General features: G+C 36.0%; 1 protein-coding gene across 4 annotated transcripts in view; it reads right to left on the reverse strand.

The window, feature by feature from the left end:
* The window catches only part of disp1 (dispatched homolog 1 (Drosophila)), a 123,011-nt gene that overhangs the window by 97,177 nt on the left and 2,580 nt on the right, over positions 1-23,254 (reverse strand). For all 4 annotated transcript variants that reach the window (XM_088625544.1, XM_088625541.1, XM_088625543.1 and 1 more), the window contains exon 2: positions 1,654-1,836. The gene's annotated coding sequence lies outside the window, so the exon portion shown is untranslated. The remainder of the gene's footprint in view (positions 1-1,653; positions 1,837-23,254) is intronic.

Below are 23,254 nucleotides of genomic sequence, written 5' to 3' on the forward strand. Positions count from 1 at the left end.
GTAGGGATGGATTTAATGTGGGTCTGGCAGGAGATTTTGCTTTTTTTAACTCAAGTTCAAGTTTTGGATATTTGGATATTCAATATATTTGGATATTTTCTGGAAATTGTGTTCTTTGAGGAGCAACAATAATCATAAGGATCATGTAAAGCTTAATTCCACAATGAAAACTGATGATCAAACTAAATGAGAACCATTTTCAAAACAATCTATAAAATTAGACATTGGAAGCAATGTTCTATGACACTTTTTCTGGCAGCAGAGAACATTCAGTTACCACACTTTGTATAGAATGGCTTCTAGTGAACAGTGCTAGAAACTGTCATTAAAGAGGGAGGTAATGTTTGAATAACTATTTTGTATCCTGCCATCACAGAAACCTCAAATGCTCCAACTGTTCACTCAAACACTGTGCATTTTTTAGCAGTGGAAACAATTACAGGACCACTGGAATACAGTACAACTGCCTGTTCAGGCAAGACCACCTAAAGTAAAAAACCACTAGACATATTTTCAGGTATGCCTTTGGCAGATCTCATCTAGATCAGGTGTTTCTGTTATTTCTTTACTAGAGACGATTAACCAGTGATAAGGCACATGTTAGCAAAATGCTGAGTATTCCTGTAGCCAAAAAGAGCAGAGCTCTGCATTGCACAATTACAACCTGGAAATGGGCCACATTCTTTACGCAGATTGAAGGTGAGCCAGATTTATAGTGAATTCCATAATTAATACTCTTACTGGGGGCCAGGCAGATGCTGTGCAAAACCTAAAGACCCAAAAGCCCATTTAACACTAAAAGGCAAAGTTCTCTTCTTTATCAGGATCAGAAAGTCTAACAAGAAAAATACCCTTCCTTTCATAATTGTGCAGGCAGTAGCTTGAAATGCCACTCATTGACATACATCTGTTTACTTCTTAGTGTGACTTTACTTAATACTACCCGAATAATGCTTCTCTTTCCCATGAGCCAACCTGTACGCTTTTAGCACACATATCCTCAATTCTAGTCATTAAGGGCTACAATAACACAGACGATCTTGTCCTCTTTACAACAACACTAAGTTCTATACACCTCAAACACTACATTTTTTATGGATTTTTAAACTTTCAGAGTCCACACTGAAATTCTAATTTCACACCAATTTCAAATTGTATAGCAGTGCATTGTTGAAATAAGATATAATAAAGATAGAACACAAACATTCAATGCCTATTATCCTAAAGAAGTGAACCTCCGTAATCTGAAAACTAAAGTAACATCAACTAAATAGAACACCATTATTAGAACAATATTTTAACATAAACATGGTCAGCAGATTTTGCCCTAAGAAGTTTATTCAGCCCTGGAAATATGAATTCCTCCCTAACATGGTTTATGAACTGCAAACAGATAAAAACATAAACAGAACTGCAGCTCATCAACAAAAAATTAAAATGACAAAACTGCAGCCTGACCATTGTCAAGCTACTGTTAAACAATAACATAAGACTGTGATAAAGGTTCAAGTTAATTCTAAATATGAATCCAATCTGCAACATAGAAATCCTCACATGCAGAGCAGGATATTTAAAACATTTTGTAACCACTGTGCACACATGTTAAAATGCCCACATTCGTGAGCTTTCTTGGAATTGTAAAAAATAACTTACTTCAAGAGAATCCACAATGCTGCCCGTCAGATTGAGACCCAGGATTTGCCAATCCCAGACAGCGGCCTGAAACCCCAAAGCTCAGACCAATCCTGGATGAAAACCACTAGTGTTATTCTGCAGACGTTGGCTGTGAGGAATCATACCCAGTTTTTCCGTGGGGAACCACCTGGAGCAAGGTACCTGTGGAAGAACAAATCAGAGATCCCACCACTGCTCTGACACTTCCATTTTGCAGTGCAAAACAAAAAGCATGTCAGCATAACATATGCATGTCAATGTCTCGCAAATTGGGCTAAACAGGAATAAGAACTTCAAAGTTAAGGTAGAAAAGTTTAAAATAACTGATGGTTGTTAATCAGAATGAACTCTAGATCCTTCTCAAACTGAAGAAAGTGAACCAATCTCTACAAATTACAATACAAAGAATAAATGCTTATATCAAGAAGGACAGAAATGCAGTATTTGTTTCTAAAGAATAAGGCAAATGTTTGTTTGGGTTGAATTATTCCATCATGAGTCTTCAGAGACTCACGTTTCAACATGTTAAAATGGATAAACACCTTTGGCTAAATGTGGAATAAGTGCTTCATTGCAGAATGAAAAATTTTGGCTGAATCAGATGTCTCCTGTCAAACACATGTATATGACAGGTGATAAATGATCTTTATCACATTTGTTAGAACAAATCATCTATTGTAGTCAGTTGTTCTTCTCCTTTAGTGACCTTAAATACCCAAATTAGTGAAATATGGTGGGATGGGATTCTATTGTTAGTCTTACTTATCTGGTCACTTCCAAATGCAATACTCATTTAATTAAAATGAAGTGAACCGTGATTAACGTTCCCTTCTGGAAGTCAAAATAAGCATGAAAACAAGATAATGAGAACACAAAGGTCTCTTCAACTAGCAGTTTTTTTTTTAATTCCTGGGGAAAAAAAAGACTTTTTCAACTCTGTTGAAGCAGGCACTCCTTTCTTCAGTTTCCTCCGGTAGAAACTTGGCACCCACTCTGAAGCAAGTCTCATTTCCAGCATATAAATAGATTAAGTTTTAAAAAGTTGACTGTTTTTACATATCCGGGTTTAACAAAACACTGCCTACCTTCATCCTGTGCAAGTTTCCCCTTAAATACAAATAATAGCTTAATCTGTTTCATGCTAGAAATAAAAAAAAAAAATATTTATCCTGCTTATCTCAGAGCAACAGAAAGAGGGTTAACTTTTTAATCTTTGCAGGACTATACCTGACGAGTTAAAGAAAATACAAATCTACACAGTTTAAGATTTATGAGCTTAATGGGAATAGTTCTTTAAGGTTTTCCATTGTTAGCAAATAAAATCAATAGCAGTGTTTAAGAGCACAACAATTTAATACAAATGAAACCTCAAAAAAAGACTAAGCTGCATTTAAAATTTAAAACACTACACTATAAAATGCTGCCATGACAATTTAGTGTTGTACGGCATATACTTGACATTGCAACATACTACAATCTTCTATATCCAAATTCAGAGATGCTTTCACAAAACGTTTCATGTCGCATCAAAATGTTTCTTGAGTATTTTAAATAGAACTAAATTATTAGATATGTCACTTAATTCTTTTCTTTACTTTTTCACTGCCTAAAATCGTGGTTAAAGTGATGTAAAATGTACAGATACATGTGTTTTGAACACAGTATTCCAGACTTTGCTTGTAGAACTATTCACCTATTAATATTAGTGAACCCTACTTGAACTCCAGGAAGTGATTTGTTGCCTAAGGAGGCTACTTCCCTTCCTCCCTAGTTCCTTATGTAGTTCTAATGTATCATTTAGTATGACTTCTGCAGTTTTGTGGGATTGTAGACAATGTCAATGAGAAGACATGCATCCCAAATCCCAGTCAAGTGTCATTTGTCCAACACAGATGGCAGAGGATAGGAATGGCTTATAGCTACACTTATTTTAGAAGGCAACAGAAGAGTTACGAAATAAAAAACCACAGCACAGAACCCTGCAGCACAATTACAGAGACAGTCCATGGAACTACCTAGAAACTGGCTACCTCCTGCAGTATCTGGCAGGCAAGAGAAACAATTACAAACTCCTTTGTTTTATTGTTTCTCATAAACTTTTTTACATTCATTAAAATCTTCCTGAAAAAATGCTTACAAGATGTAGACCCAACAGAATTAAAAAAACACTTTGAATTAATGACATGCCTGTCTTTTTTTAGTTTTTAGGAGTTTTTTTAGGATTTCCATACGAGTATACAATGAGGCAGCATGTGTCTACATATTCTACATTTTGACCTATCGAGGCACAATAGCGCGTGAATGCATTAACAATTTAAACACCTCAGCTTTTTGTCCAAATGATGAAGGAACACTATTTCAAACGTATAAAATGAAAAAAGTATGGAGCATTTGCTTCGCAGCGTGCATGAGCATGTGTTCTATATCCTTTCTCATGAAGGCTACATAAAACCAGTGGCTTTATTTACAAAAGGGTTTCATGAAAAAAACGCCTGTGAATCCATTACATGGAGATGTACTGAAATGATCTCCTCAATTACACACTCAAGCACTGCTTATAGATAGGCTAATGGGTCCTGGAAAACGTTGCCAGGTTTACACTGAGATTCTCCTTGGTGAAGGATATGACTTCATGGTGACAGCGTAGGGCCACGATGTCATGAGCAAAAGCAGGTGGCATATGCTCAAGAAAACAAAATACTGATGTAATGACATAATAGCAATTGGATATTTTTTCAAAAAGCAAGTGAATACCACCTCCTTTCTAATTTAATCTGCAACAGAAAGCATCAAATTCAGATAGTTTACGTAAGCTGCTACTCTACACTAATACCAGAGTGCTGGAAACAATCATTTTCTTATGACAGTAGTCTTCATATAAAACCGGCATCTAAAAGGTTCTGGGACCTTCAGAAACCCATTTAATATGGCGACATACAGCAAAAAAAAACAATTTAACAAATTAAAAGTTATATCATTTTTAGCATTTAGCTACATATTTAATAAGTTGGTAGAAAGTGAAGCCAAGAGGAAAAAGAGTGCTAAAAGAGCTTCTTAAACTCTTGCTGTAATGCAAGACTCAAATGTTAGAGACATTACAGTTATGAGCAAATTTCCTTTTAAATGTTTCTCTTCATATTTTCATGATGGACAGTGATGTTACCCTTTAAAAATGTTTGGACATAAACCTATTACAAGGTCTCAATCGAATGTATTGCGTTATTAAATTAATTCACTTGTTCTGAACCAACATCAACAACCAACTGTCTTTTGACAATACGATATAAGCAGCACTGCCCATTTGAAATGCTGGATATCATTACTCTGCACACTAGGACATAACATACATAAGAAACCTTTTAATACATTAGTGACATTAAATTATTCCATAGATCTAATCACATATACAAATGTCAAAGGTCTTTTGTATGACTCGTTGTACACTTGTTTACAGATGAACCAAACCTTTCCATTTCATACAGCTGCGTCGAAATTAGCTCCATAATCATTCACAACTACTGGGCAAATTCACTTAAGAGTTGTGGTGGCGGCCAAATGAGGTAAAACAGACATAACTTTCCAAGTGTTTACTTAATGGAATTTCCCAAGACCAGAACAGGCACCTGTAGAAAATAAAACCGTATTTGTACCCTAGCAATTTTGATTTTTTGACAGCTTATGAATAGTTATTTGAGCCAAATGCCACCCATAATCATTTAGCATATTTATATTGGGTTTGTGGTACTGTGAAATGAGTGAATGTTCACTGACAGCCTTAATAAATATATAATTGTGTTTTTAAGAAAGCAACTGCATTGAATATGACCAAAGGCTCACCACCTTTGACAAAAATGCACAGGGATGTATTAAGACGGCTGGAGACAACATAATTGAAAAAATTGTTATATAGGAGTCAAATCGGCAGCAGTTAACAACTTCACTGTTGTTTCACACAATACCTATAGTGCCAAACATTTTTAAAGAAGTAACTGGGAAATAGCAACTTGAAAAGAAATATTATAACACAAAAGTGATTTCTTGAAACACTTTGAGCCTTGTAAGTTAATTACTACTTTTAGAATTTGAAAACATTTAAAGGAAGAAATGTTTAATTTAAATGTTTACGTGGTTAATGCAAAAGCAAGAGGGGAGAAATCCATTTAATTTCATAGACCTCGAGTGACATCATGTCTAATAGGCTGAAAAAACAAAGTAACATTCCCACAAAAGTTCTACTGCCTTTTCCTTTACCTACATGAGGAATTATACTAAGTGTACGATATTTAATGTTTTCTCCCAAATTTCCTACTCCTAATTTTTGTTTATACCTATAAAACATTATTGTATCTCAACTGCACAGGAAAATATGTTTTATTACTGAAATTCAAAAGCAGTCAAGTAAATAAATTTAAAATAAATCATTCAATCATTCAATTATTGGGTGCCTCTTTAGCAGATATACTGTATCTGCAACACTTTATCCACTTTACCTACTTAATTCAAGCAACAGAATCGTAAAAGTGTTTAAGTTGAACATATATTTGTTGCTGCTTTGTTCATCGCACCTGAGATCAGTGGTGCGCCCCTTGATCATCAGTATAAGACAGACAGAGAGTTCATTATGCTTTGCATCATACGCGGATTTTGGAGAAAAAATGACAATGAAGCAGAAAGCAGAAGACTGAAGATGGCTGAAGGAGGTGTGTTCTTTAGTTTCAGTTCAGCTGGTTTGGAGCACCAAGAGAAAACTGAGACAAAGAATGTTTTTTTTTTACTCCAGACTTCAAAATTAACAAAGTGTTTAAACCCTAAGACCTGTAAGCTATTAAAAAAAGAGCACTGCTTTAGATCACTTCTGATGCATTTAACATTTGCAGAAAGTTAATCATAATATGCATGCAACATAAAGATCATTTTGTGTCCCATGATACCCATGTTTTCATGAGAAAATGCTTCTCTGCTGTAACAGAATACCCAATGTTTTGAACAACGAATTCAGCTCTTGAAGTAAATTGTAAACTTGGAAGAAAAACAAAAATCAGAACCTGTAACTACATTTTAACGATACACTGCATGAATAGATGCTTGCAACCTGATTAACACTTAACAAAAAAAGACATATGAAAAGGATCTGAACCAAACTCCATGCTCCATGACAAATATGTTCAATTTTCTCTACATTTCTCACACTCAAACTGATTAGAGTTTCCTAGAGGAGGAAGGCTTTCACTCTACGAGACAGACCAACGAAAAGCAACTTCATGACAGTAACATTGTTTAAGTAAACTACTTCATTCATTGCATGGCATTACACCATGCACTATAACGCCACAATGTGTAATGGTCATTAGGACCAGCTCTTGTACATTTTAATCTTTAAGCCTGTACCTCCTCAGATAATAGTACATAAATTCCCAAGTTACAATATACTGTATAACATTTCACTTTACAAAAACTTTGAAGATATGAACAAAAGCTGAAGGGCTTCATATGCACATAATTGAAATGGTTTTTTTTGTGTGTTTTGAAAATGTAAGAAATAACCAAGAGGTGCATAATTCGCTTTTGCTACTGTCATTTACTGTAAGCTTTTATTAAAAAGATGGCAAAATGTCAGTCATGACTAGATTTACAGGAAAAAAAAAAACTTTACCCTCCACTCTAAAAGGAAGTCAAAATAATTACAATTACATTTATCCTCTTGCTGTGCCTAATGTCAGTGTCTAGGTCTCAACCATTAGAAAAATAAGGAATGGTATGAGTTTTCATGGGAGGAGAGTAAAGAAGGAACCACAGTTCCGTCCATTTATATATTAAAAATGTTGTGATTTTGGCAAAGCAGCTTGTGCTAGGTTTGATAGTTTAGATACACCTGGGAAACAAAAGATAACTTATTATACACAGGACTTTTATAATCCACAGGGAGAAACTCTGAAAAGTGAGACTCATGAAGAAAACCATTATGTTCTCTGAGAGGTGAGGTGAGAGCCTAAAGCCCTGGTCATCTTAAAAGACACATTGTGATATATTATTCTGACATTCACTGACAACTCTATTGATTACAGCCCACATTTTTGGCAAATAGTGGAACTAATACAGAGCACCTGTTTCCTTCCAGCATTCAAAGTATTTCAATTATACAAACAGTGACAGGTGCTGGATAGCCTGAAATAGCAGGCAAGGAAAAGGAATAACAACTATGCACTGCTAATGTTACTGAACAGGAGAAACACTTGAATGCAGAATGTGTTCAAGTCTTATATGTTACATATGCCTTTCAAGGGGAATACATTTCTCCTATGTTAGTTTAGATTCAATGAAGATTGTTTTTATCCCAAAGTACAGAAATTCCCATGATAATGTTTAGATAACTTCCCCCACAGAAAAAGCTGTGTGGTGAGATCCAAGGTAATGCTTAAGATTTCATAACATCAGGAAATAAAGATTACATAATATCGGGAAATACAGTAAACTAAAGCAGCAATAACAGTAGGAAATCTTCATCATTCCACATCTTCAAGTTTTGAAGTCATGAATGTGCCCAAATTCACCTCCAGAATAGAATAAGCAAAGAAAGCACCTGCACATCAAGACTGGATTTTTGAAGAATAACACATTTTTCAAATAAGCTTCTAGTTTTTGCAAAACAGCAAGAGCACTACTACATACAAGTAACAGCTATGAAGCGTTCGTATCCAGTGTGCCAACACTCTTATTTTCCCATAGCTTCATGTGCATGCCTTAACCGATGGATGCTGTGTTGTTGTACTCCTTGATAAAGCAGAGCAATTTTCAATAAGGTAAATAAACTCAGCATTTGCTTACATCCATTATCTTCAGACTTCATTCTGTATATAAACAGATGACTCCGTGGTTTACCCGGGTTGTCTTCTTGAGTACTGCTATAGAGCTCTTTACAGTACTTGGTAAACAATGAGTCTTCTAACTAGAGCTCAGAAGGGAAGCCCACACTTAAGAATAAATACAACCATTCTGTAATGAAAACATGTTTAAATAAATAAGCTGCATTAAGAAATTCATTTGGTTTACCCAGAGGCTCTGTTGCTCAGTCAAGGACTGAAAAACTAAGCCACAGCAACATAAAAGGAAATTTGTATAACATAACCAGAAGATTTAGTCTCAGATTTGTTTAAAATTCCGTCCCTATGTTTTACCTAAATACAGAATCAAGTCCATAATGTGCATTACCAGCAATAGCTGATGCTCAAAACGGGCAGAAGTCTGGTAAAATCCTGACCCTATAAATGTACCTATGGAAGAGAACTCTAAAGAAAGCTCTGCACTTCACCTGTTCACCAGGCGATGTTAACTACAGACATAGCTCAATATATATTGGGGTCAGGGAACAGAAAATTGTGATGTATAGAAAAATAACAACCAAGGGGAATTTTTCACATAAGAAAAATGTAAAGATGGAGGGTTGTAGACCGCCCGCGTGACTTGTATTTCACTTGTCGCTTACCAAATATAGTGCAAAGGGTTATATATATTATATCCAAGTTAAGTTCCCAAATAATGCAACTTAAATGTCTATGGGTAATTGATAATAATGTAATTAGCTTGAGATATGTCCCCAATATTCAGACGCATATATATTTAATATACTTAACACCCAAAAAAACAGAAACTAAGTAATTCCTTTCAAATTTTGGTCTTGTTGAAACCAACAGAGTCATTAACCAGTTCAGAGCAGATTTTTTTCCCCACATACTGTTCATCTATTTAAAGTTATCAAACATATCTTGATCCATTGGTTCAGTGACACAGTGCACAGTGGTATTAATTTTTACTTGGGGCATAGCAATTCATAATCTAAGGCACGCACAGCAATGTCTACAAGAAGATTTTTTGTTAGAATTTGGTCCTTAAAATATTTTTTTCAATTACAGAACAAAATAATCTGTATCTCAATTACAGAACAAAACAATCAGTAGTCTCTGTGACTTCTCTGGGAAACGCAGCCTTCCAGTAGTACTGCTGGTTAGGAACCCTCTCCTCCAATCAACACCTTACCTCCTGTACGAGGCTGCGTAGCCTATGACGTATCAAAAGAAGGCAACTCAAGTGTGGATGGTATAATTCTTACCCCAGAACTGAATAATAATAGCAACTAATTAGAGTAGGCAACTGTGAAATATTATCTTCACTATTCATAACTGAAACAAGAGTTTTGAATTTTTGTTCAAAGGTGCCAAGATGAAATATTAACTAGCTTCCAGACAAAATGAGTAGGTCCAAACTAAAAAGTTTACATTTTAAAACTTTTCTTTTTTCTAAATAATACCATTAGTAAAAATAATTATTTTATAAGTAAGACCATTAATTAAATAGTGCTATATACCAAACAAACTCAAACTCAGATTTTTAAAAGCTTATAAATGACCTTAAATACTCTCTGTGTCAAATAAGAACAAACTACAAAGGCTTATTCAATTAGTTTATTTAATGGTATAAAATTAGTCCATAACCACTGAAAACTGCCCACATTTCAAGTACATTCTTGCAACATTTTTATTGAATTTATTATTTCAGCCACTGCTTGTGTATAGTAGATGTCTGAAGCTTCTTGCCAAGGATCCAACCCAAAAAAAGTTTTAAATGACAAGCAGGTCTACTCTGCAGAATTCACGTCTCTACACTGATTGACTGTTTGTCATACTAAGCAAAGAACTACGCAAACTCCAAAACAAAGGAACATTGTGAAATCTAGAACCTTGAAAGAAATAAGCAAACAAATAATGTCTCCAGCCTAATCTGCAAAAAATGTCAGAAAAACTTGAAAACAATATATATGGAAGAGGACAAGCAAGAAAAACAATCTCACAGCTTATACCAAATTGTTTCTGTTGTCTTTTAGCAATTCAGGAGGAAAAAACCTGCTGAAGAATAAATGAAACACTTTGTATAAGAAAGACATTCAAATAAACAGTATAAGAAATTTCACTTGGTTCAGACAGCATCACAGCTGCCTGGTCAGACACCAGGATACTGTAGCTAAGCTGAAGCACAAGAAATAATCATTAGCCCAGTGCACAAACAACCAAATACTGCATGCACGTTTCTGGTCCGCTTACATGCTTTTAGAATTTCCAGAATTTGAAGTTTTCTTGTTAACAGCACAGCTTAGTTCTGCTGAATAGAAAAAAGAAGTATGTTAATCGACTCCCCAATTAAAATATTTCTCTATGGAATCATCAAGGATCAAGTGGATTTGGACAATCACGGTCTAAGGAAAGTAATTCCCTGTGATGCTTAATTAAACTGATTTGTTTCAGGACAAATAAACTGGGGGAGCAAGCAAAGGCTGGCCAAGACAACAAGAAACAAAAGAACAGTTAAAAACAAAATACATTATAAAAACTCAGTTTGATGTGCAGAGATACTGCACATAGGTTTTTCATGCCTTATACAGACTGTATTATACATTCAGAACATTAGGGAAATGTCTCTGAACCATCTAGAAACATAAAGAAGCATTTAGCAGTTTTGCAAAGAAACAGCTGTCTGACACAGCTGTCTGGCTTCATGGCCAAACTGTTTGGACAGAAGGACTTTTGAGATGTTTGGGCCAAGGATAAGGCCAATAGTCACATGTCCTTCTTGTGGAACAACTATAGAAATAACTTCACTGTGTTTCAGAGTTTCAGTTGGCTGCACAAATGAATGTATTTAGTCATTGCTATGCATGAAGATTTACAAAGAAGCCAATTGTTTCTGAAGGGAACATCCAGAGGTTCTGCATCAATCAGCTTTCTGGTCTCACATCATATTGACCATTCTGAAAAATACACGCTGGTCCAAAAATGAACAATTGTTGGTCTACAGACTAAACACTAAAAAGAAGGAAAAGGGTCTGATGAATTTATGATTCATGTACAAACATGGCTCCATTTCTAGGGGAAAAAAGCATTTTCAAAACTTGTGCATTTTTCAAGAATTCTGCAGTATTTCTCTCTGTAGCAAGAAAGCCATGTTCATTTTTAATGCCAAGTAATTTGTCATGGAAAATGAAAATGTTAACCACATCATCAATTCCATTCTGGTGCTTGACAAGCAGCTTGACATCAGGAATGAGACTCTCTCCTTGAACTTTTTGACATAGTTGGTCTGTACAAACAACTATACACACAGTCTCTGAGTAACAGGCATACACAATGGGTGGCCAACATACTTCGCTTTGAAAAACCAGTGTACATTCTTTTACAAAATGCATAATACTTTTGCGGACTAAAATAGATCGCATTTCTACATATTTTTTGAATGATTCTTTTGAATAATACTGTTTCACAAAATTGGTTTAAATTCTGTATTATATTTGTCTACTTCTATAGTTTATGTATACCAATAAATTTGTACAGAGCCTAAAGTATCTGTGGTCAACAAATTACCAATACACTATCAATTAAATATCAATTTAAATGATCAATTAAATAACAAAATTGTCAAGCCATGTTAGTCTTTTTGGTGTAGTACTGTGTTGGATTGAGAAAATGAACCCTACCTCCAGCTGTCTAGTCACTGTTAATACTGAAAAACTCACTCTGAAACTGAAAACATTTTTTTAAAACGGAGCCAACGTTTTGAAACTTTGGAATCTTTTGCCAGCACTGCAGCCTGCATGCAAGTGAAGAAAACTGAAGACCAAAAGCCTAAAGTCCTGACATTTCCTCAGGTCCTCTTTTGTTTTGGATCACTAATCAGGGAATGATGAAATGACAAACCCTGGAAAGACTGAACTCCACCCAAATGACTTTCTAGAAGAATTCTGTGGTGTCAGTTTTTCCTTTCTACCGCCTGGTAACGTACATGACAGTTTTGATCTCCAGAGGGATATTCTAGATAAGATCAGCAGCTCGGTTTGATGGGAATACAAGCCAGCCAAGTCCCAGAAATACAGCAGGCCTGACAAAGTCTAATAACAGGCCGATTATCCACATCGTACCACCACAAGACTACTTATAATGTAACCATATTTTATGTTAGTTATCAATGAAAAATAATTACGAGGACTAAGCTACTTTAATACTGTGATGCAAAAATGGTCTCCAGTAATCAAAAACTGCCAATACATACTGTAACTTGCTAAGTAGTGACAAATGTAAATATTCATTTAACCATTTTTAAGTCCCCATTAAGAATGCATCTGAACAGGAAGTTCGGGCTAGCTGGATGAATATTAACCTTATGGTTTGGATCAATACAAGATGAAAATGTAAATTAAAAAGAAGCAAGACAATTTGGAGTAATTTATGATAAAAACCAGGCTGATGCTTTACAAAACCCAACTCTTCAGTGCTGAAATATTTCAGTAGTTCCAGAATACTTTTCACTGTTTCTTTTTCTGTTATGTTCTTGGACACATCAGATATGTGACCGGGACTAGTGTGAGAAAAACACCAGAACTCAGAGCAAAACATTGAAAACAAAAACAAATAGAAAGTGATTTCCTTGGCAAATTTCTTCCAACAATCCAAGTAACTGCTGTCTGAAAGGAAATAACTGTCTCCTGAATATTGTTAATTGCTTTATATAAACTTCGTCTTAAAAAAATATGCACTGAGTCTACTTTATCCTTTTTACGCTTGAAAATAATGCATTTAACTAAGTGACAAAGCTGGTGAACAACAATTCATGCTTTAGTAATGCAGTAAATACAGCAAACTTGCAAATAAGAACATATGGAGAAAAACGCAATTATATAAAAGCCATAAATGTAATTATGTGCTAACAGCATAGTGTTTTTACTAGAGATCTTTCTAAAAAATACTTTGTAGACCAGATTCTTTCAATCATAGCTGAAATACATGCTAAATGACTCATCATCTTCAGAGTATCATTCTCCTTTTTTGTCAGGTACAACAAATCAAACCCTTCTTATAATCAAAGAACCAAAAAACACATCATTGCTAAATTTGCATTTTACTAAACCTGAGAAATAACAGTAAAACCAAAATGTTTTATTAGTCTGTTACTTCCTGGAATTCAACATCATAGGCTGTTGCTTATGTAGGTTACATTATTTCAAATGTGTATACCCCCTTGGAGCAAGAAATGATTTTTAGAGGTCAAGCCATTTACTAACCATTTTAGCCAACTGAATGTCGCAGGACCTATCCTGGCAACATGCACAAGACACCAATCCATTGTAGGGCACACACAGACACAGAAAAACACATTCACACTAGTGCCAATTTTCCCAGAAGCCAATTACTATATAACTAAATCTTTGGACTATAGGAGGAAACTGGAGCACCCAGAAAAAACCTACATGAACATGGGGAAAACATACAGATAAAACCCTAGAACTGAAGCAAGAATCTCAGTGCTGCGAGGCAGCAATGCTATCCACTGTGCCACCATGCCACCTGTTTTCAGACCATAAAGGTTACAAATGAGGGGAGACAATTCAGTCCATCTTGCTTGTTTGGTTGTTTGCAGCTTTCTGAAGGATCACAGTGAATCAGCCTCAAAAAATGGCACTGCAGTTTGCTCCAGACTCCCATAGTTCTTTGTGTAAAGAAACGCTTCTTGATATCCATCTTAAATGCACTCTCTCAGCTTACACTTCTGTTCTTAGGTCCTAGTTTCACTGGTCCAGACATCATCGTACTTTGGGTTGACACTGTCAATACCATTCAAGGTCATTATATTAATATAATGTACCCCTACAGTCTTCTCTGTTCAAAACTAGAGAGACCAAGTGAACAAGCGGCAGAACTTAAAAAAAAAGATATGATTTTTCCAGTTGATAAAAAAACAGTTAAAACCATGAATGTTTTGAAGAATAGTTTCAAAATGATTTGGTGCTTCATATTATCAAAAAAACAGTTATTCTGTTTGTCATACAGACTTCGAACTGTGGGTTCCTTACATTCTTGCCCTCCTTTATTTTTATTACTAGTAATAATAAAAAATTCAACAGAAGCAAATCAGCAAGTGCATTGCCACCTGTTTAATATGCCCTATTTTAACCTAAATGATGTCTATATATAACAGCCTAAATGTCTGGTTTATCAGCACTGAAAAAAATTCAAACCAGGCTTCTTCTTGAGACTCTGTGGCGATTACGGCCAAAGTACAAAGAAAACTGAAAATAACCATGGACACACATGATAAAATTGTCCAGTTTTCCCCACAAAAGGTTCCTATTTGTTTCATGGCTGCAGCATTACCTCCTCACACTCTGATTTGATCAGGTCTCGGAAGCTAACCAAGGCTGGGCCTCCTCAGTCATTAGTGGCAGACCTCTGAGGAAAACCAGAGTGGACCAAGAGTTGTCACTAATCCTTCTGGATCAGATTCTCCAAAGCAATACCCCAATCTAATGATGAAGACACTGGAGATTCCGTCCGCTGACACTTTAAACTGAGGTCATAACGACTTGGCCATTAACGATCCTGAGGCCCTTTTCAAAAGAGTAGCGTTGTTACCTAGTCTCCTTATTAGTTTCCTCTCAGGGCCTGCACACTATGATCCTAATAACTGCCATCCCCCGTAATTCAGCTAGTGATGTGAATCACTTAAGTGATGAGTGAAGTGGGTCAGATCCAATAAGTAAAGAGCTTTGAGATGCTTTAGCATGAAAATGATTTGAAGGCAATTGCATGAATAACAAACTGCACCCCTCTGTGTCTGGTACACGAGGTTAAATTAGCAATGGCTCAATGTGTTTTTGGTTGCAGAGTTTTTCTTTACTGTTGTGTAAATACAATTGTATTTGTATACAAATACAAACTGTCTCTATCTCTGTCAAAACAGCTCATTTTATTATGGCATTATTATGGCACGGCCCTAAATCCACATTAAGCGTATGTGGATATACACACTGAAAGTCAAACTTCTTTTTGCATGAGCATTTAAGATTTCCACAGTTTGTTTCCTCAGACACCCTACCAAGGTTTTCATCTGTATGATACAGTAGCCGACCCACTGAGACCAGGAAAACAGATTAAGGATTCCAGTGACAATTTACACTTTCCACAAAATCATTATTGAGCAGCAATTGAGAATTATTCTGAGGTTGGTGAGCTCCAACCAGGACACAGAAATGATCTGCTTTTCTCTTCTGGTATACAGTAAGGATTTCTCCTAAATCCCATAATCGGAGAACTGAAGTGAGAATTCCAGTACCTGCGGAACTTGTCTGCCAACACTTGTTGTATGGAACGTGAACAGATTTAATGCCTCTGTTTCAAATGGCTTTGCAAAGCCTTTTCACCAGCCTTTTGAACCTAATGTGCTGGCTGCAGGCAGTGTCATTGGGTAAAAAAAATCAACCAAATCAAAGCATACAATCCAGGCATTAGTCATGCAGATAAAAAGAGTATTTTTAAGATTAAGCTGTAAAATAAAGTACAGGTGTTTCCCATGTACATAATTTGCTTATCCAAACCACTGGGTACTTAAAGAAAAAAATACACACAAGAACAAACAAAAACACTTCATTGATGTGCACTGGTCTGTGATAAACTTTAAAAATGATAAACCTTGAAGAAAATGTTTTCACTTTTATGGGATTTCTTTAAACAAAATTAAAATTTTACAATCGACATCTCACAGTATGTACACACTCTAACAAAACCATACAATCTCCACTACACGACATAAACTTTATGTTTCTAAAGAAATGGGAATTCCCATCTATTCATGCATTGGAAACAACAAAATTATATGAAATATCTGTTTACTGAAGTCACTACAACTGAGCTTTCAATGTAAATCAGAAGACAGTGAGACTGGCTAGACATGCGACTGGGAATCCTTACATACTTACATACTGTGCGTAGCTAGCTCATGAGGCCTGGGAGACTAAATTAATGCTCAAGAGTTTCCAGTAACACTGAAAGTAATATGTAGGAACATTAATAACGATAAAGATAGACTATAACACAGTAATCAAGACTCAAGACAGCTACAAAGTCTTCTGTTTTGGGAATCTTAATGTTAGGCTGTTGCAAACCAAATACTGTATTGACAACTTATTTTTACAAGATGCTTTTTAAACCTGCAGGGTCGGAGGTCTACAAATATCACCCTTGTCACGTGTAAAGAAGGGGCCAGAATAAAACCATTTCTAAAGGATAATCACACCCTAGTCACAAATTCTAATACGTACATAGAACAGTTGTCAAGATAGTTTTATATATATACTGTTTATATAACTATCTTAACAGTTATACAAGTGTGCTATCTAGTGTTCTTGTCGATAAATCACAAATGAACTAAAATTAGTGAACAAAAGGATTGGATTCACCAATGTGGCATTGAGCCGCCACATGCAGTAATAATAATCATAATAATTGCTTACACTTACATAGCGCTTTTTCTGGACACTCCACTCAAAGCGCTTTACAGGTAATGGGGACTCCCCTCCACCACCAACAATGTGCAGGATCCACCTGGATGATGCGACGGCAGCCATAGTGCGCCAGAATGCTCACCACACATCAGCTATCAGTGGGGAGGAGAGCAAAGAATGTAGCCAATTCAGAGAGGGGGATTATTAGGAGGCCATGATTGGTAAGGGCCTATGGGAAATTTGGCCAGGACGCCGGTGTTACACCCCTACTCTTTTCAAGAAACGCCCTGGGATTTTTAATGACCACAGAGAGTCAGGACCTCTGTTTTACGTCTCATCCGAAGGACGGCGCCTGTTCACAGTACAGTGTCCCCGTCACTATACTGGGGCATTAGGACCCACATGGAACACAGTGTGAGCACCCCCTGCTGGCCCCACTAACACCTCTTCCAGCAGCAACCTGAGTTTTTCCTAGTAGGTCTCCCATCCAGGTACTGACCAGGCTCACACCCGCAGTACAGCTTGCATATCTGCAAGAGGGATTCAGCACCATTCTTTCAATAGAAAGTCAATCTACATGTAACCACACATGCTCTATGGTTGGGGGATACTGTCCTTCTGTCAGAAACAAATGCTGCAACATGGGGTGCAGATGATCAGTCAGTAACATTAAGCAGTGATTAGTACTGACCTGGCCTTCAAAGGAAATGTGTGCTCATAAACCATGCAAGGAAAAGATGCCCCACAACATTACAGAACCACAAACTGCCAGGTGCGATGAGAGATTTGTGTACTGCAACCATTTGTACTGAAACTGGGTACTTGTGGCCCAGATTGAAATTTGCAGTCAATTGATCTGTAGTTGCTTGCTTGTTTTGCCTTTAAATTAATGCACAGTTATCACGGTCCTAGCATATGAACTTCTGCTCACTGTTGTCCTTTGCTGGTGATGCCTTATTCTCAGAGTTTCATGCTGACATCACCTTAGACACTGTTACTCATGAAACAGTGGAGCCTTGGTGAAGTGAAGCTTCTATTAAATGTGCCCCAACAATCACTCTTATGTCAGCGTCTTCTCCTGTTGTAGTCATGCTGGCATGCTGGGAATTATCCAGTTAACATGTGAGCTATCTCTGTATGTAAGCCCGTGCTTTCAAAAGACTTGGTGTCCCTCATTTACCCAGGTGTTTCCATTTTTTTGTCCACTGCCTGTATGCATAATGGGCTAGTATCCAGCTCTGACCTATAGCATGTACAATCAAGGGGGGGGTACCCTCCTTTGCCTTTTGTCATTTCTGTCCATTTGACAGAACACATCCATACTGATTTTCATCACAAAGCTTGCAAACTGGAACCGCTGAAGGGATACAGTTCTAAACCTTCCACTACTAATGGTAAATGGGTTAATCTCCTACAGATTCAAATCCCAGGCAGGCAAACCTCATTCCTTAAATGTATTTGAAATGAGATCCATTTCCTTGTTCCAAAAAAATGAACTGCCGATGCTTTCTCCAGAGGGTATTAAGTAAGACTTTCTAGTTTATCGCCGTTACGGACCAGCTTTATAGACTGCCTTGAGCCACTGTCATCTACGACAACATCTGTTTCTGTAACTAATGCAATTTTACATTGATACTTATCACCAAGGACAGCAGTGATTGAATAAAAGTCCTGTTTAGCAGAAGTGACAAAAGGTTTTTGTTCAAAATGGCAAACCTCATACATAAATATGCCATAATGCATCACAACTTGATTTTGTGTGGAAATGATGAACAGATAAAAGTATAATCTATAAGTATAATCTTCTAAAATAGTGCCATTTGATTCATCGGCTGTAAATACTACTTAAAATATTTATTAAAGTTGCCAACTACGATATTGTATTTTCACTTATAGATAACATTTTAAATACAAAAACAAGAATCAAGAATAACCTATAATCTATACTACATATACTCACAAGCCACAAGAAATAGTCTATTATTGAATTCTTGCTGAATCTGGAGGGTACTGTATGAGGGCGACGGGCAACTTGTCTGAAATAAACTCTACAGTTACGGCTTTGTCCACCAGAGGGCTGTTTATCTTAACTGTATAAAGGCTGGGTGTCCACACTGTCACATTTGAAGAAACTATCTGAGTGTCAGATCCTAAATATCCAAAGAACATTGATCATTTTGTTGCTTGGTCAAAACAAAGTTTCAAACACCCTTCAGTTATCACTGGCTAGAAAATAACAGAGGCTCAGTTCCACGATCAATTCCCTCATACAGAGAGAGTTTCAGATTGCAACAGAGGGAGCAGCTCACATTTGCCACACCTTGGCAAATTCTTTATCCTGCTGAGAAAGCCACAATTTCCAAGTTGTGCAAACCCATGACCATTGCAAGAGTTCTTCCTAAATTGAGTCCTTTTTTAATTTAAACAGTCTGCACTTTTATTATGAACATCTGGAAATGCTGTCTTCAAAATATCACCATAACAACATTATTATAGGTTTAATATAAAAGAGCAGCACTTATAAAGTTGTCAATATAAATTATTTTGCACTTACTTTTTAATACTTTAATAGACTGCACTACACAAGTAATTTTAATCTAAGAATGCAGGAATAATGAGAACACTATTGTATTAGTTTTAAGTATATACTGTATCGTAGCCATTCTTCTGTATTCTTAAGTATACTTCAATAAGTGAAGTAGCAACTTTACATTACAAGGACTAGAAATCTTGCAGAATATGTTTAAAAAGGGAAAACATTTTCTCCAAAGGTTTATAATATACAAACTCCTGGGTGAGTTTTAATGACATACAAAATAAGTATCTTCCTTAGCAGTTATAAACTACAGTTATTTTGTGTGCTTACAAGAAAATTCACACCATTCTTTTGCAAATTGAACAAAACATCTAAAAAATAAACTTTACAGGCTTCACATATCCTATGTGTAGTATTAAGTAGAATTTTGAATGTTGACAAAGAGCCTTTTTTTAGAGGTTGCATGAAGTTTTTCAAGTCCTATATTGCTCCAAGCAGTAGTTAAAACATGAGCACCTCCTTGTGGACAAATTTCATATCAAGTCCTGAGGTACATACAATACTGAAATATTTTCACTATTACAGTACGTATTTCAACTCAGGTGCATTGTTTCTTACATCTGTATATACTATAATTATGTAAATAGTATGGTACAACAAAATGTAAGAATCTCAAAAATGCCTATTTTAATTATAACATTAATCTCAGAACCACTATTGCCACAGTTTAGAAATAATACTTATATGGCAACACAAAATATTAACAGTTTAAGACAACACAGTTTATCTCCTCTCTCAGACTACATTATTAGCAATTAAAGAACATATTACTTAAACACAGTAGGTACAATTGCTAAACTGTTGGCAATGATTTACAATGTCAAATTTCCATTTCAGATCATATAAAAACTATACACTACTTGAGATTACTGCTATATACGTAATTAGATGGTATATAGTTTATTATATGATCTGAAAGGGATATTGTGTTTAGATTATGATTTGAAAGTTTTATAGTTTCTTTTCATAAAATCAGTAACTTGCTCGAGCAGATTTTTTTTTCATTAAGGAATCTAAGAGCCCAAGCGCTTGTGGGCATTTATGTTTCACGGTATGGCTGCTTGAAGTGTTAACGATTATGTCTTGATTAGTGTCAAGCCATTTACTACAACACTTGTTCTGCTATAGCAGTACACAACTTTAAATGGTGCAATACAGCACATACAATGACTAAATCAGACATACAAAAGCACCAAATTAGTTCTTTTTCAGTACAAATCAGCAGCATGCACTTTGTGCTTCACTTTAAATGTCATCCAAGAACCATATGATTGTATTTTCCATTGGTTAATCTTACTGATAAGAAACTAAGATGATTAAAGAACCAAGCTAACTAGAGACACATGTTTAAGTACCAATAGAACTTCAGAGATTTCCAATTCAATTCCAAAACAGGATTCATAACAAGAGTACAGGAGGCCCTTAGTGCTCAGCTGAAAAAAAAAACACCACAATCAGCATTCTTCTACACATATTTGCTCTGAACATTCTTTTGACAATGAACATTTCTCAACTACTCCAATGAGTGGAACAATGAAATTAAATCAAGGTTTACACAGTTACAAGGGAACAAAACGTCAACCACCTGAGTATGTTAGAAATACACGTCTTTCTCCCACCACAGCTGCCAGTATGCAGTTTTCAAACTACTGTACAGTGAAACAGCTCAGTTTGCCTCTTGTCAAAAAGCAGTTAAGTCAGTTGTTTTGCTTTTGCAAGTTTAAGGCTACATACACATCAACCACTGGGGAATCTCAAACTCTCAACCAACAGCACCAGCTAAAACCTGGAGTGTAACCACAGAAGGTAAACTTGTCTAGGTTATTTACTCCTGTTATTAATCTTAAAGCGTTTTCAGCACTGTCTGCACCACTCCCTGTTGACAAACTGAGAAGCAGATGCTTACTTTTCTGGGTATGTCGTGTAATCTTTGGACTTTCTTTAAATACAGAGTGAGGGTGGGGAAACGGGGCTGGATTAACTACTTTCAGGGTCTTGTACATGACTCTGGAATGTTGTTACTACCCTCAAAAAAATAATTGACAACAATTACTCCTTGATGACTTATATCTACCTACCTAACATGGCTGAATTAATCTAGCAAATATCAACCCAATTTATATGAAAGTAGCATAGGAAACTTGGACTACTTACCAAATTATAATATTTCAAATTGAGATTGGGTTCTCATGAACCCTTTTAGTGTGTAAAGTCCAAATACATTACATTAAGGTAAAAGTTCACTTTATACTGGTAATGACCACTCTGCTTCTACATTTGAAATTGGCAAGGTAAAGACAAAGCTAAGTCCAAGTTATGAAAAGTTGGCACCAGCTGGCAAACTTTCAATTGCTACAAGAGGTTTACTGTGGATTTGCTTTAATGTTAAACAAGTGTTCTAATGCATCTGGTAAAGCAGTCTTCTGATTAAACAGGTATATTAAAATCAAAGTTCTTGATGTTAAATAAATGTTTGCGTGTAGCACTTTGTCAAAGAAAAAGAAATATTTAGCTATACTACTTTACACTTCTTGGTGAAATTCGAAGTACACCTTCAAGTTGTCAAAGATGATGTTAAGTGTCTAACAAATGTTAAAGCAAAACCAGTGAAAGATAAGACTAAGCCCTGCTGGATTGTCTATTATAATTAGACAATGGTTACTGTTAGCATTATGAAAGGCAGCCTAGCTGCATAAGATGGTGTCCAGAAAATATGATTTTCTGCTTCAACAATCAGCAGTCAAAGAAAATGACTCTGTGAAGGACAGATATGATCCTGAAAGTCATTAGGTCACAAAACGTTCAATCCATTAATATCATCATTATCTGTTTGCAGCAGCTACAGCACTAGAAATGAAGAAATAACCCATGCCTATTCAACATGACTAGCTTTCCATCTATATTAAAATTGTCTGCACACATCATGTGGATCAGTGAACATCTGAAGTGGTGATGTAATATATTCAAAGATGAACACTGTCTTACCCTTGACAGAACTGAAGGAATACGTGCGGAGACATCATAAGTGGTATGCTGAGTGTTGCATTGTTAAAGAGAGGTGGTGTAAGTGTGATGACGTGAGGACGAATCTCCTTAAAGAAAAACAAATTATTTGACATTGGACATTAAAGCCCATCTTGCTGCTGCTCAGTGTTGCACTGACAAAGTAGCTGAGCCAAGGAAATTTTGGGGCCCGCAAGATGATCCAGAGTTACCAATTCAAAACAGTACAATGCAAGTGTACAGTTCAAGAAAAGAGTGTTAAGGTCTACCCATGGACAGCTTTTGCTCCTGAACCAAATCCTCTAGAACATCTGTGGAACTAATTTACAAATGCCATCAGGAGACAGCTGCAACCACGCATCTTCAACCACTGCCTGCAGTCATACCAGTAGAGAGTCTCTTGAGGCTGATCGGGTCCATGCATTCAACACTACCTGAATAATTCTTAATGCTCAGGGAAATTATATACGATACTAACTTTTCTTTCAAAAAAGTGTAATGTTTCATACTAAAAACGTGTTGTGATATGCCACATTTTCCATGATAATGTTTAATATCTATCCTATGTTTAGAATATTTTAGAATATTTACCCTTAGACCTGAGTGGTACCTTTCTTTAGTGCTTCAGTCAGTATGTTTGTGCAGGTTAATAGCATGCAGAC

The sequence above is a fragment of the Lepisosteus platostomus genome, chromosome 3, assembly GCF_059453375.1.
Source record: "Lepisosteus platostomus isolate fLepPlt1 chromosome 3, fLepPlt1.hap1, whole genome shotgun sequence".
Classification (NCBI taxonomy): Eukaryota; Metazoa; Chordata; class Actinopteri; order Semionotiformes; family Lepisosteidae; genus Lepisosteus; species Lepisosteus platostomus.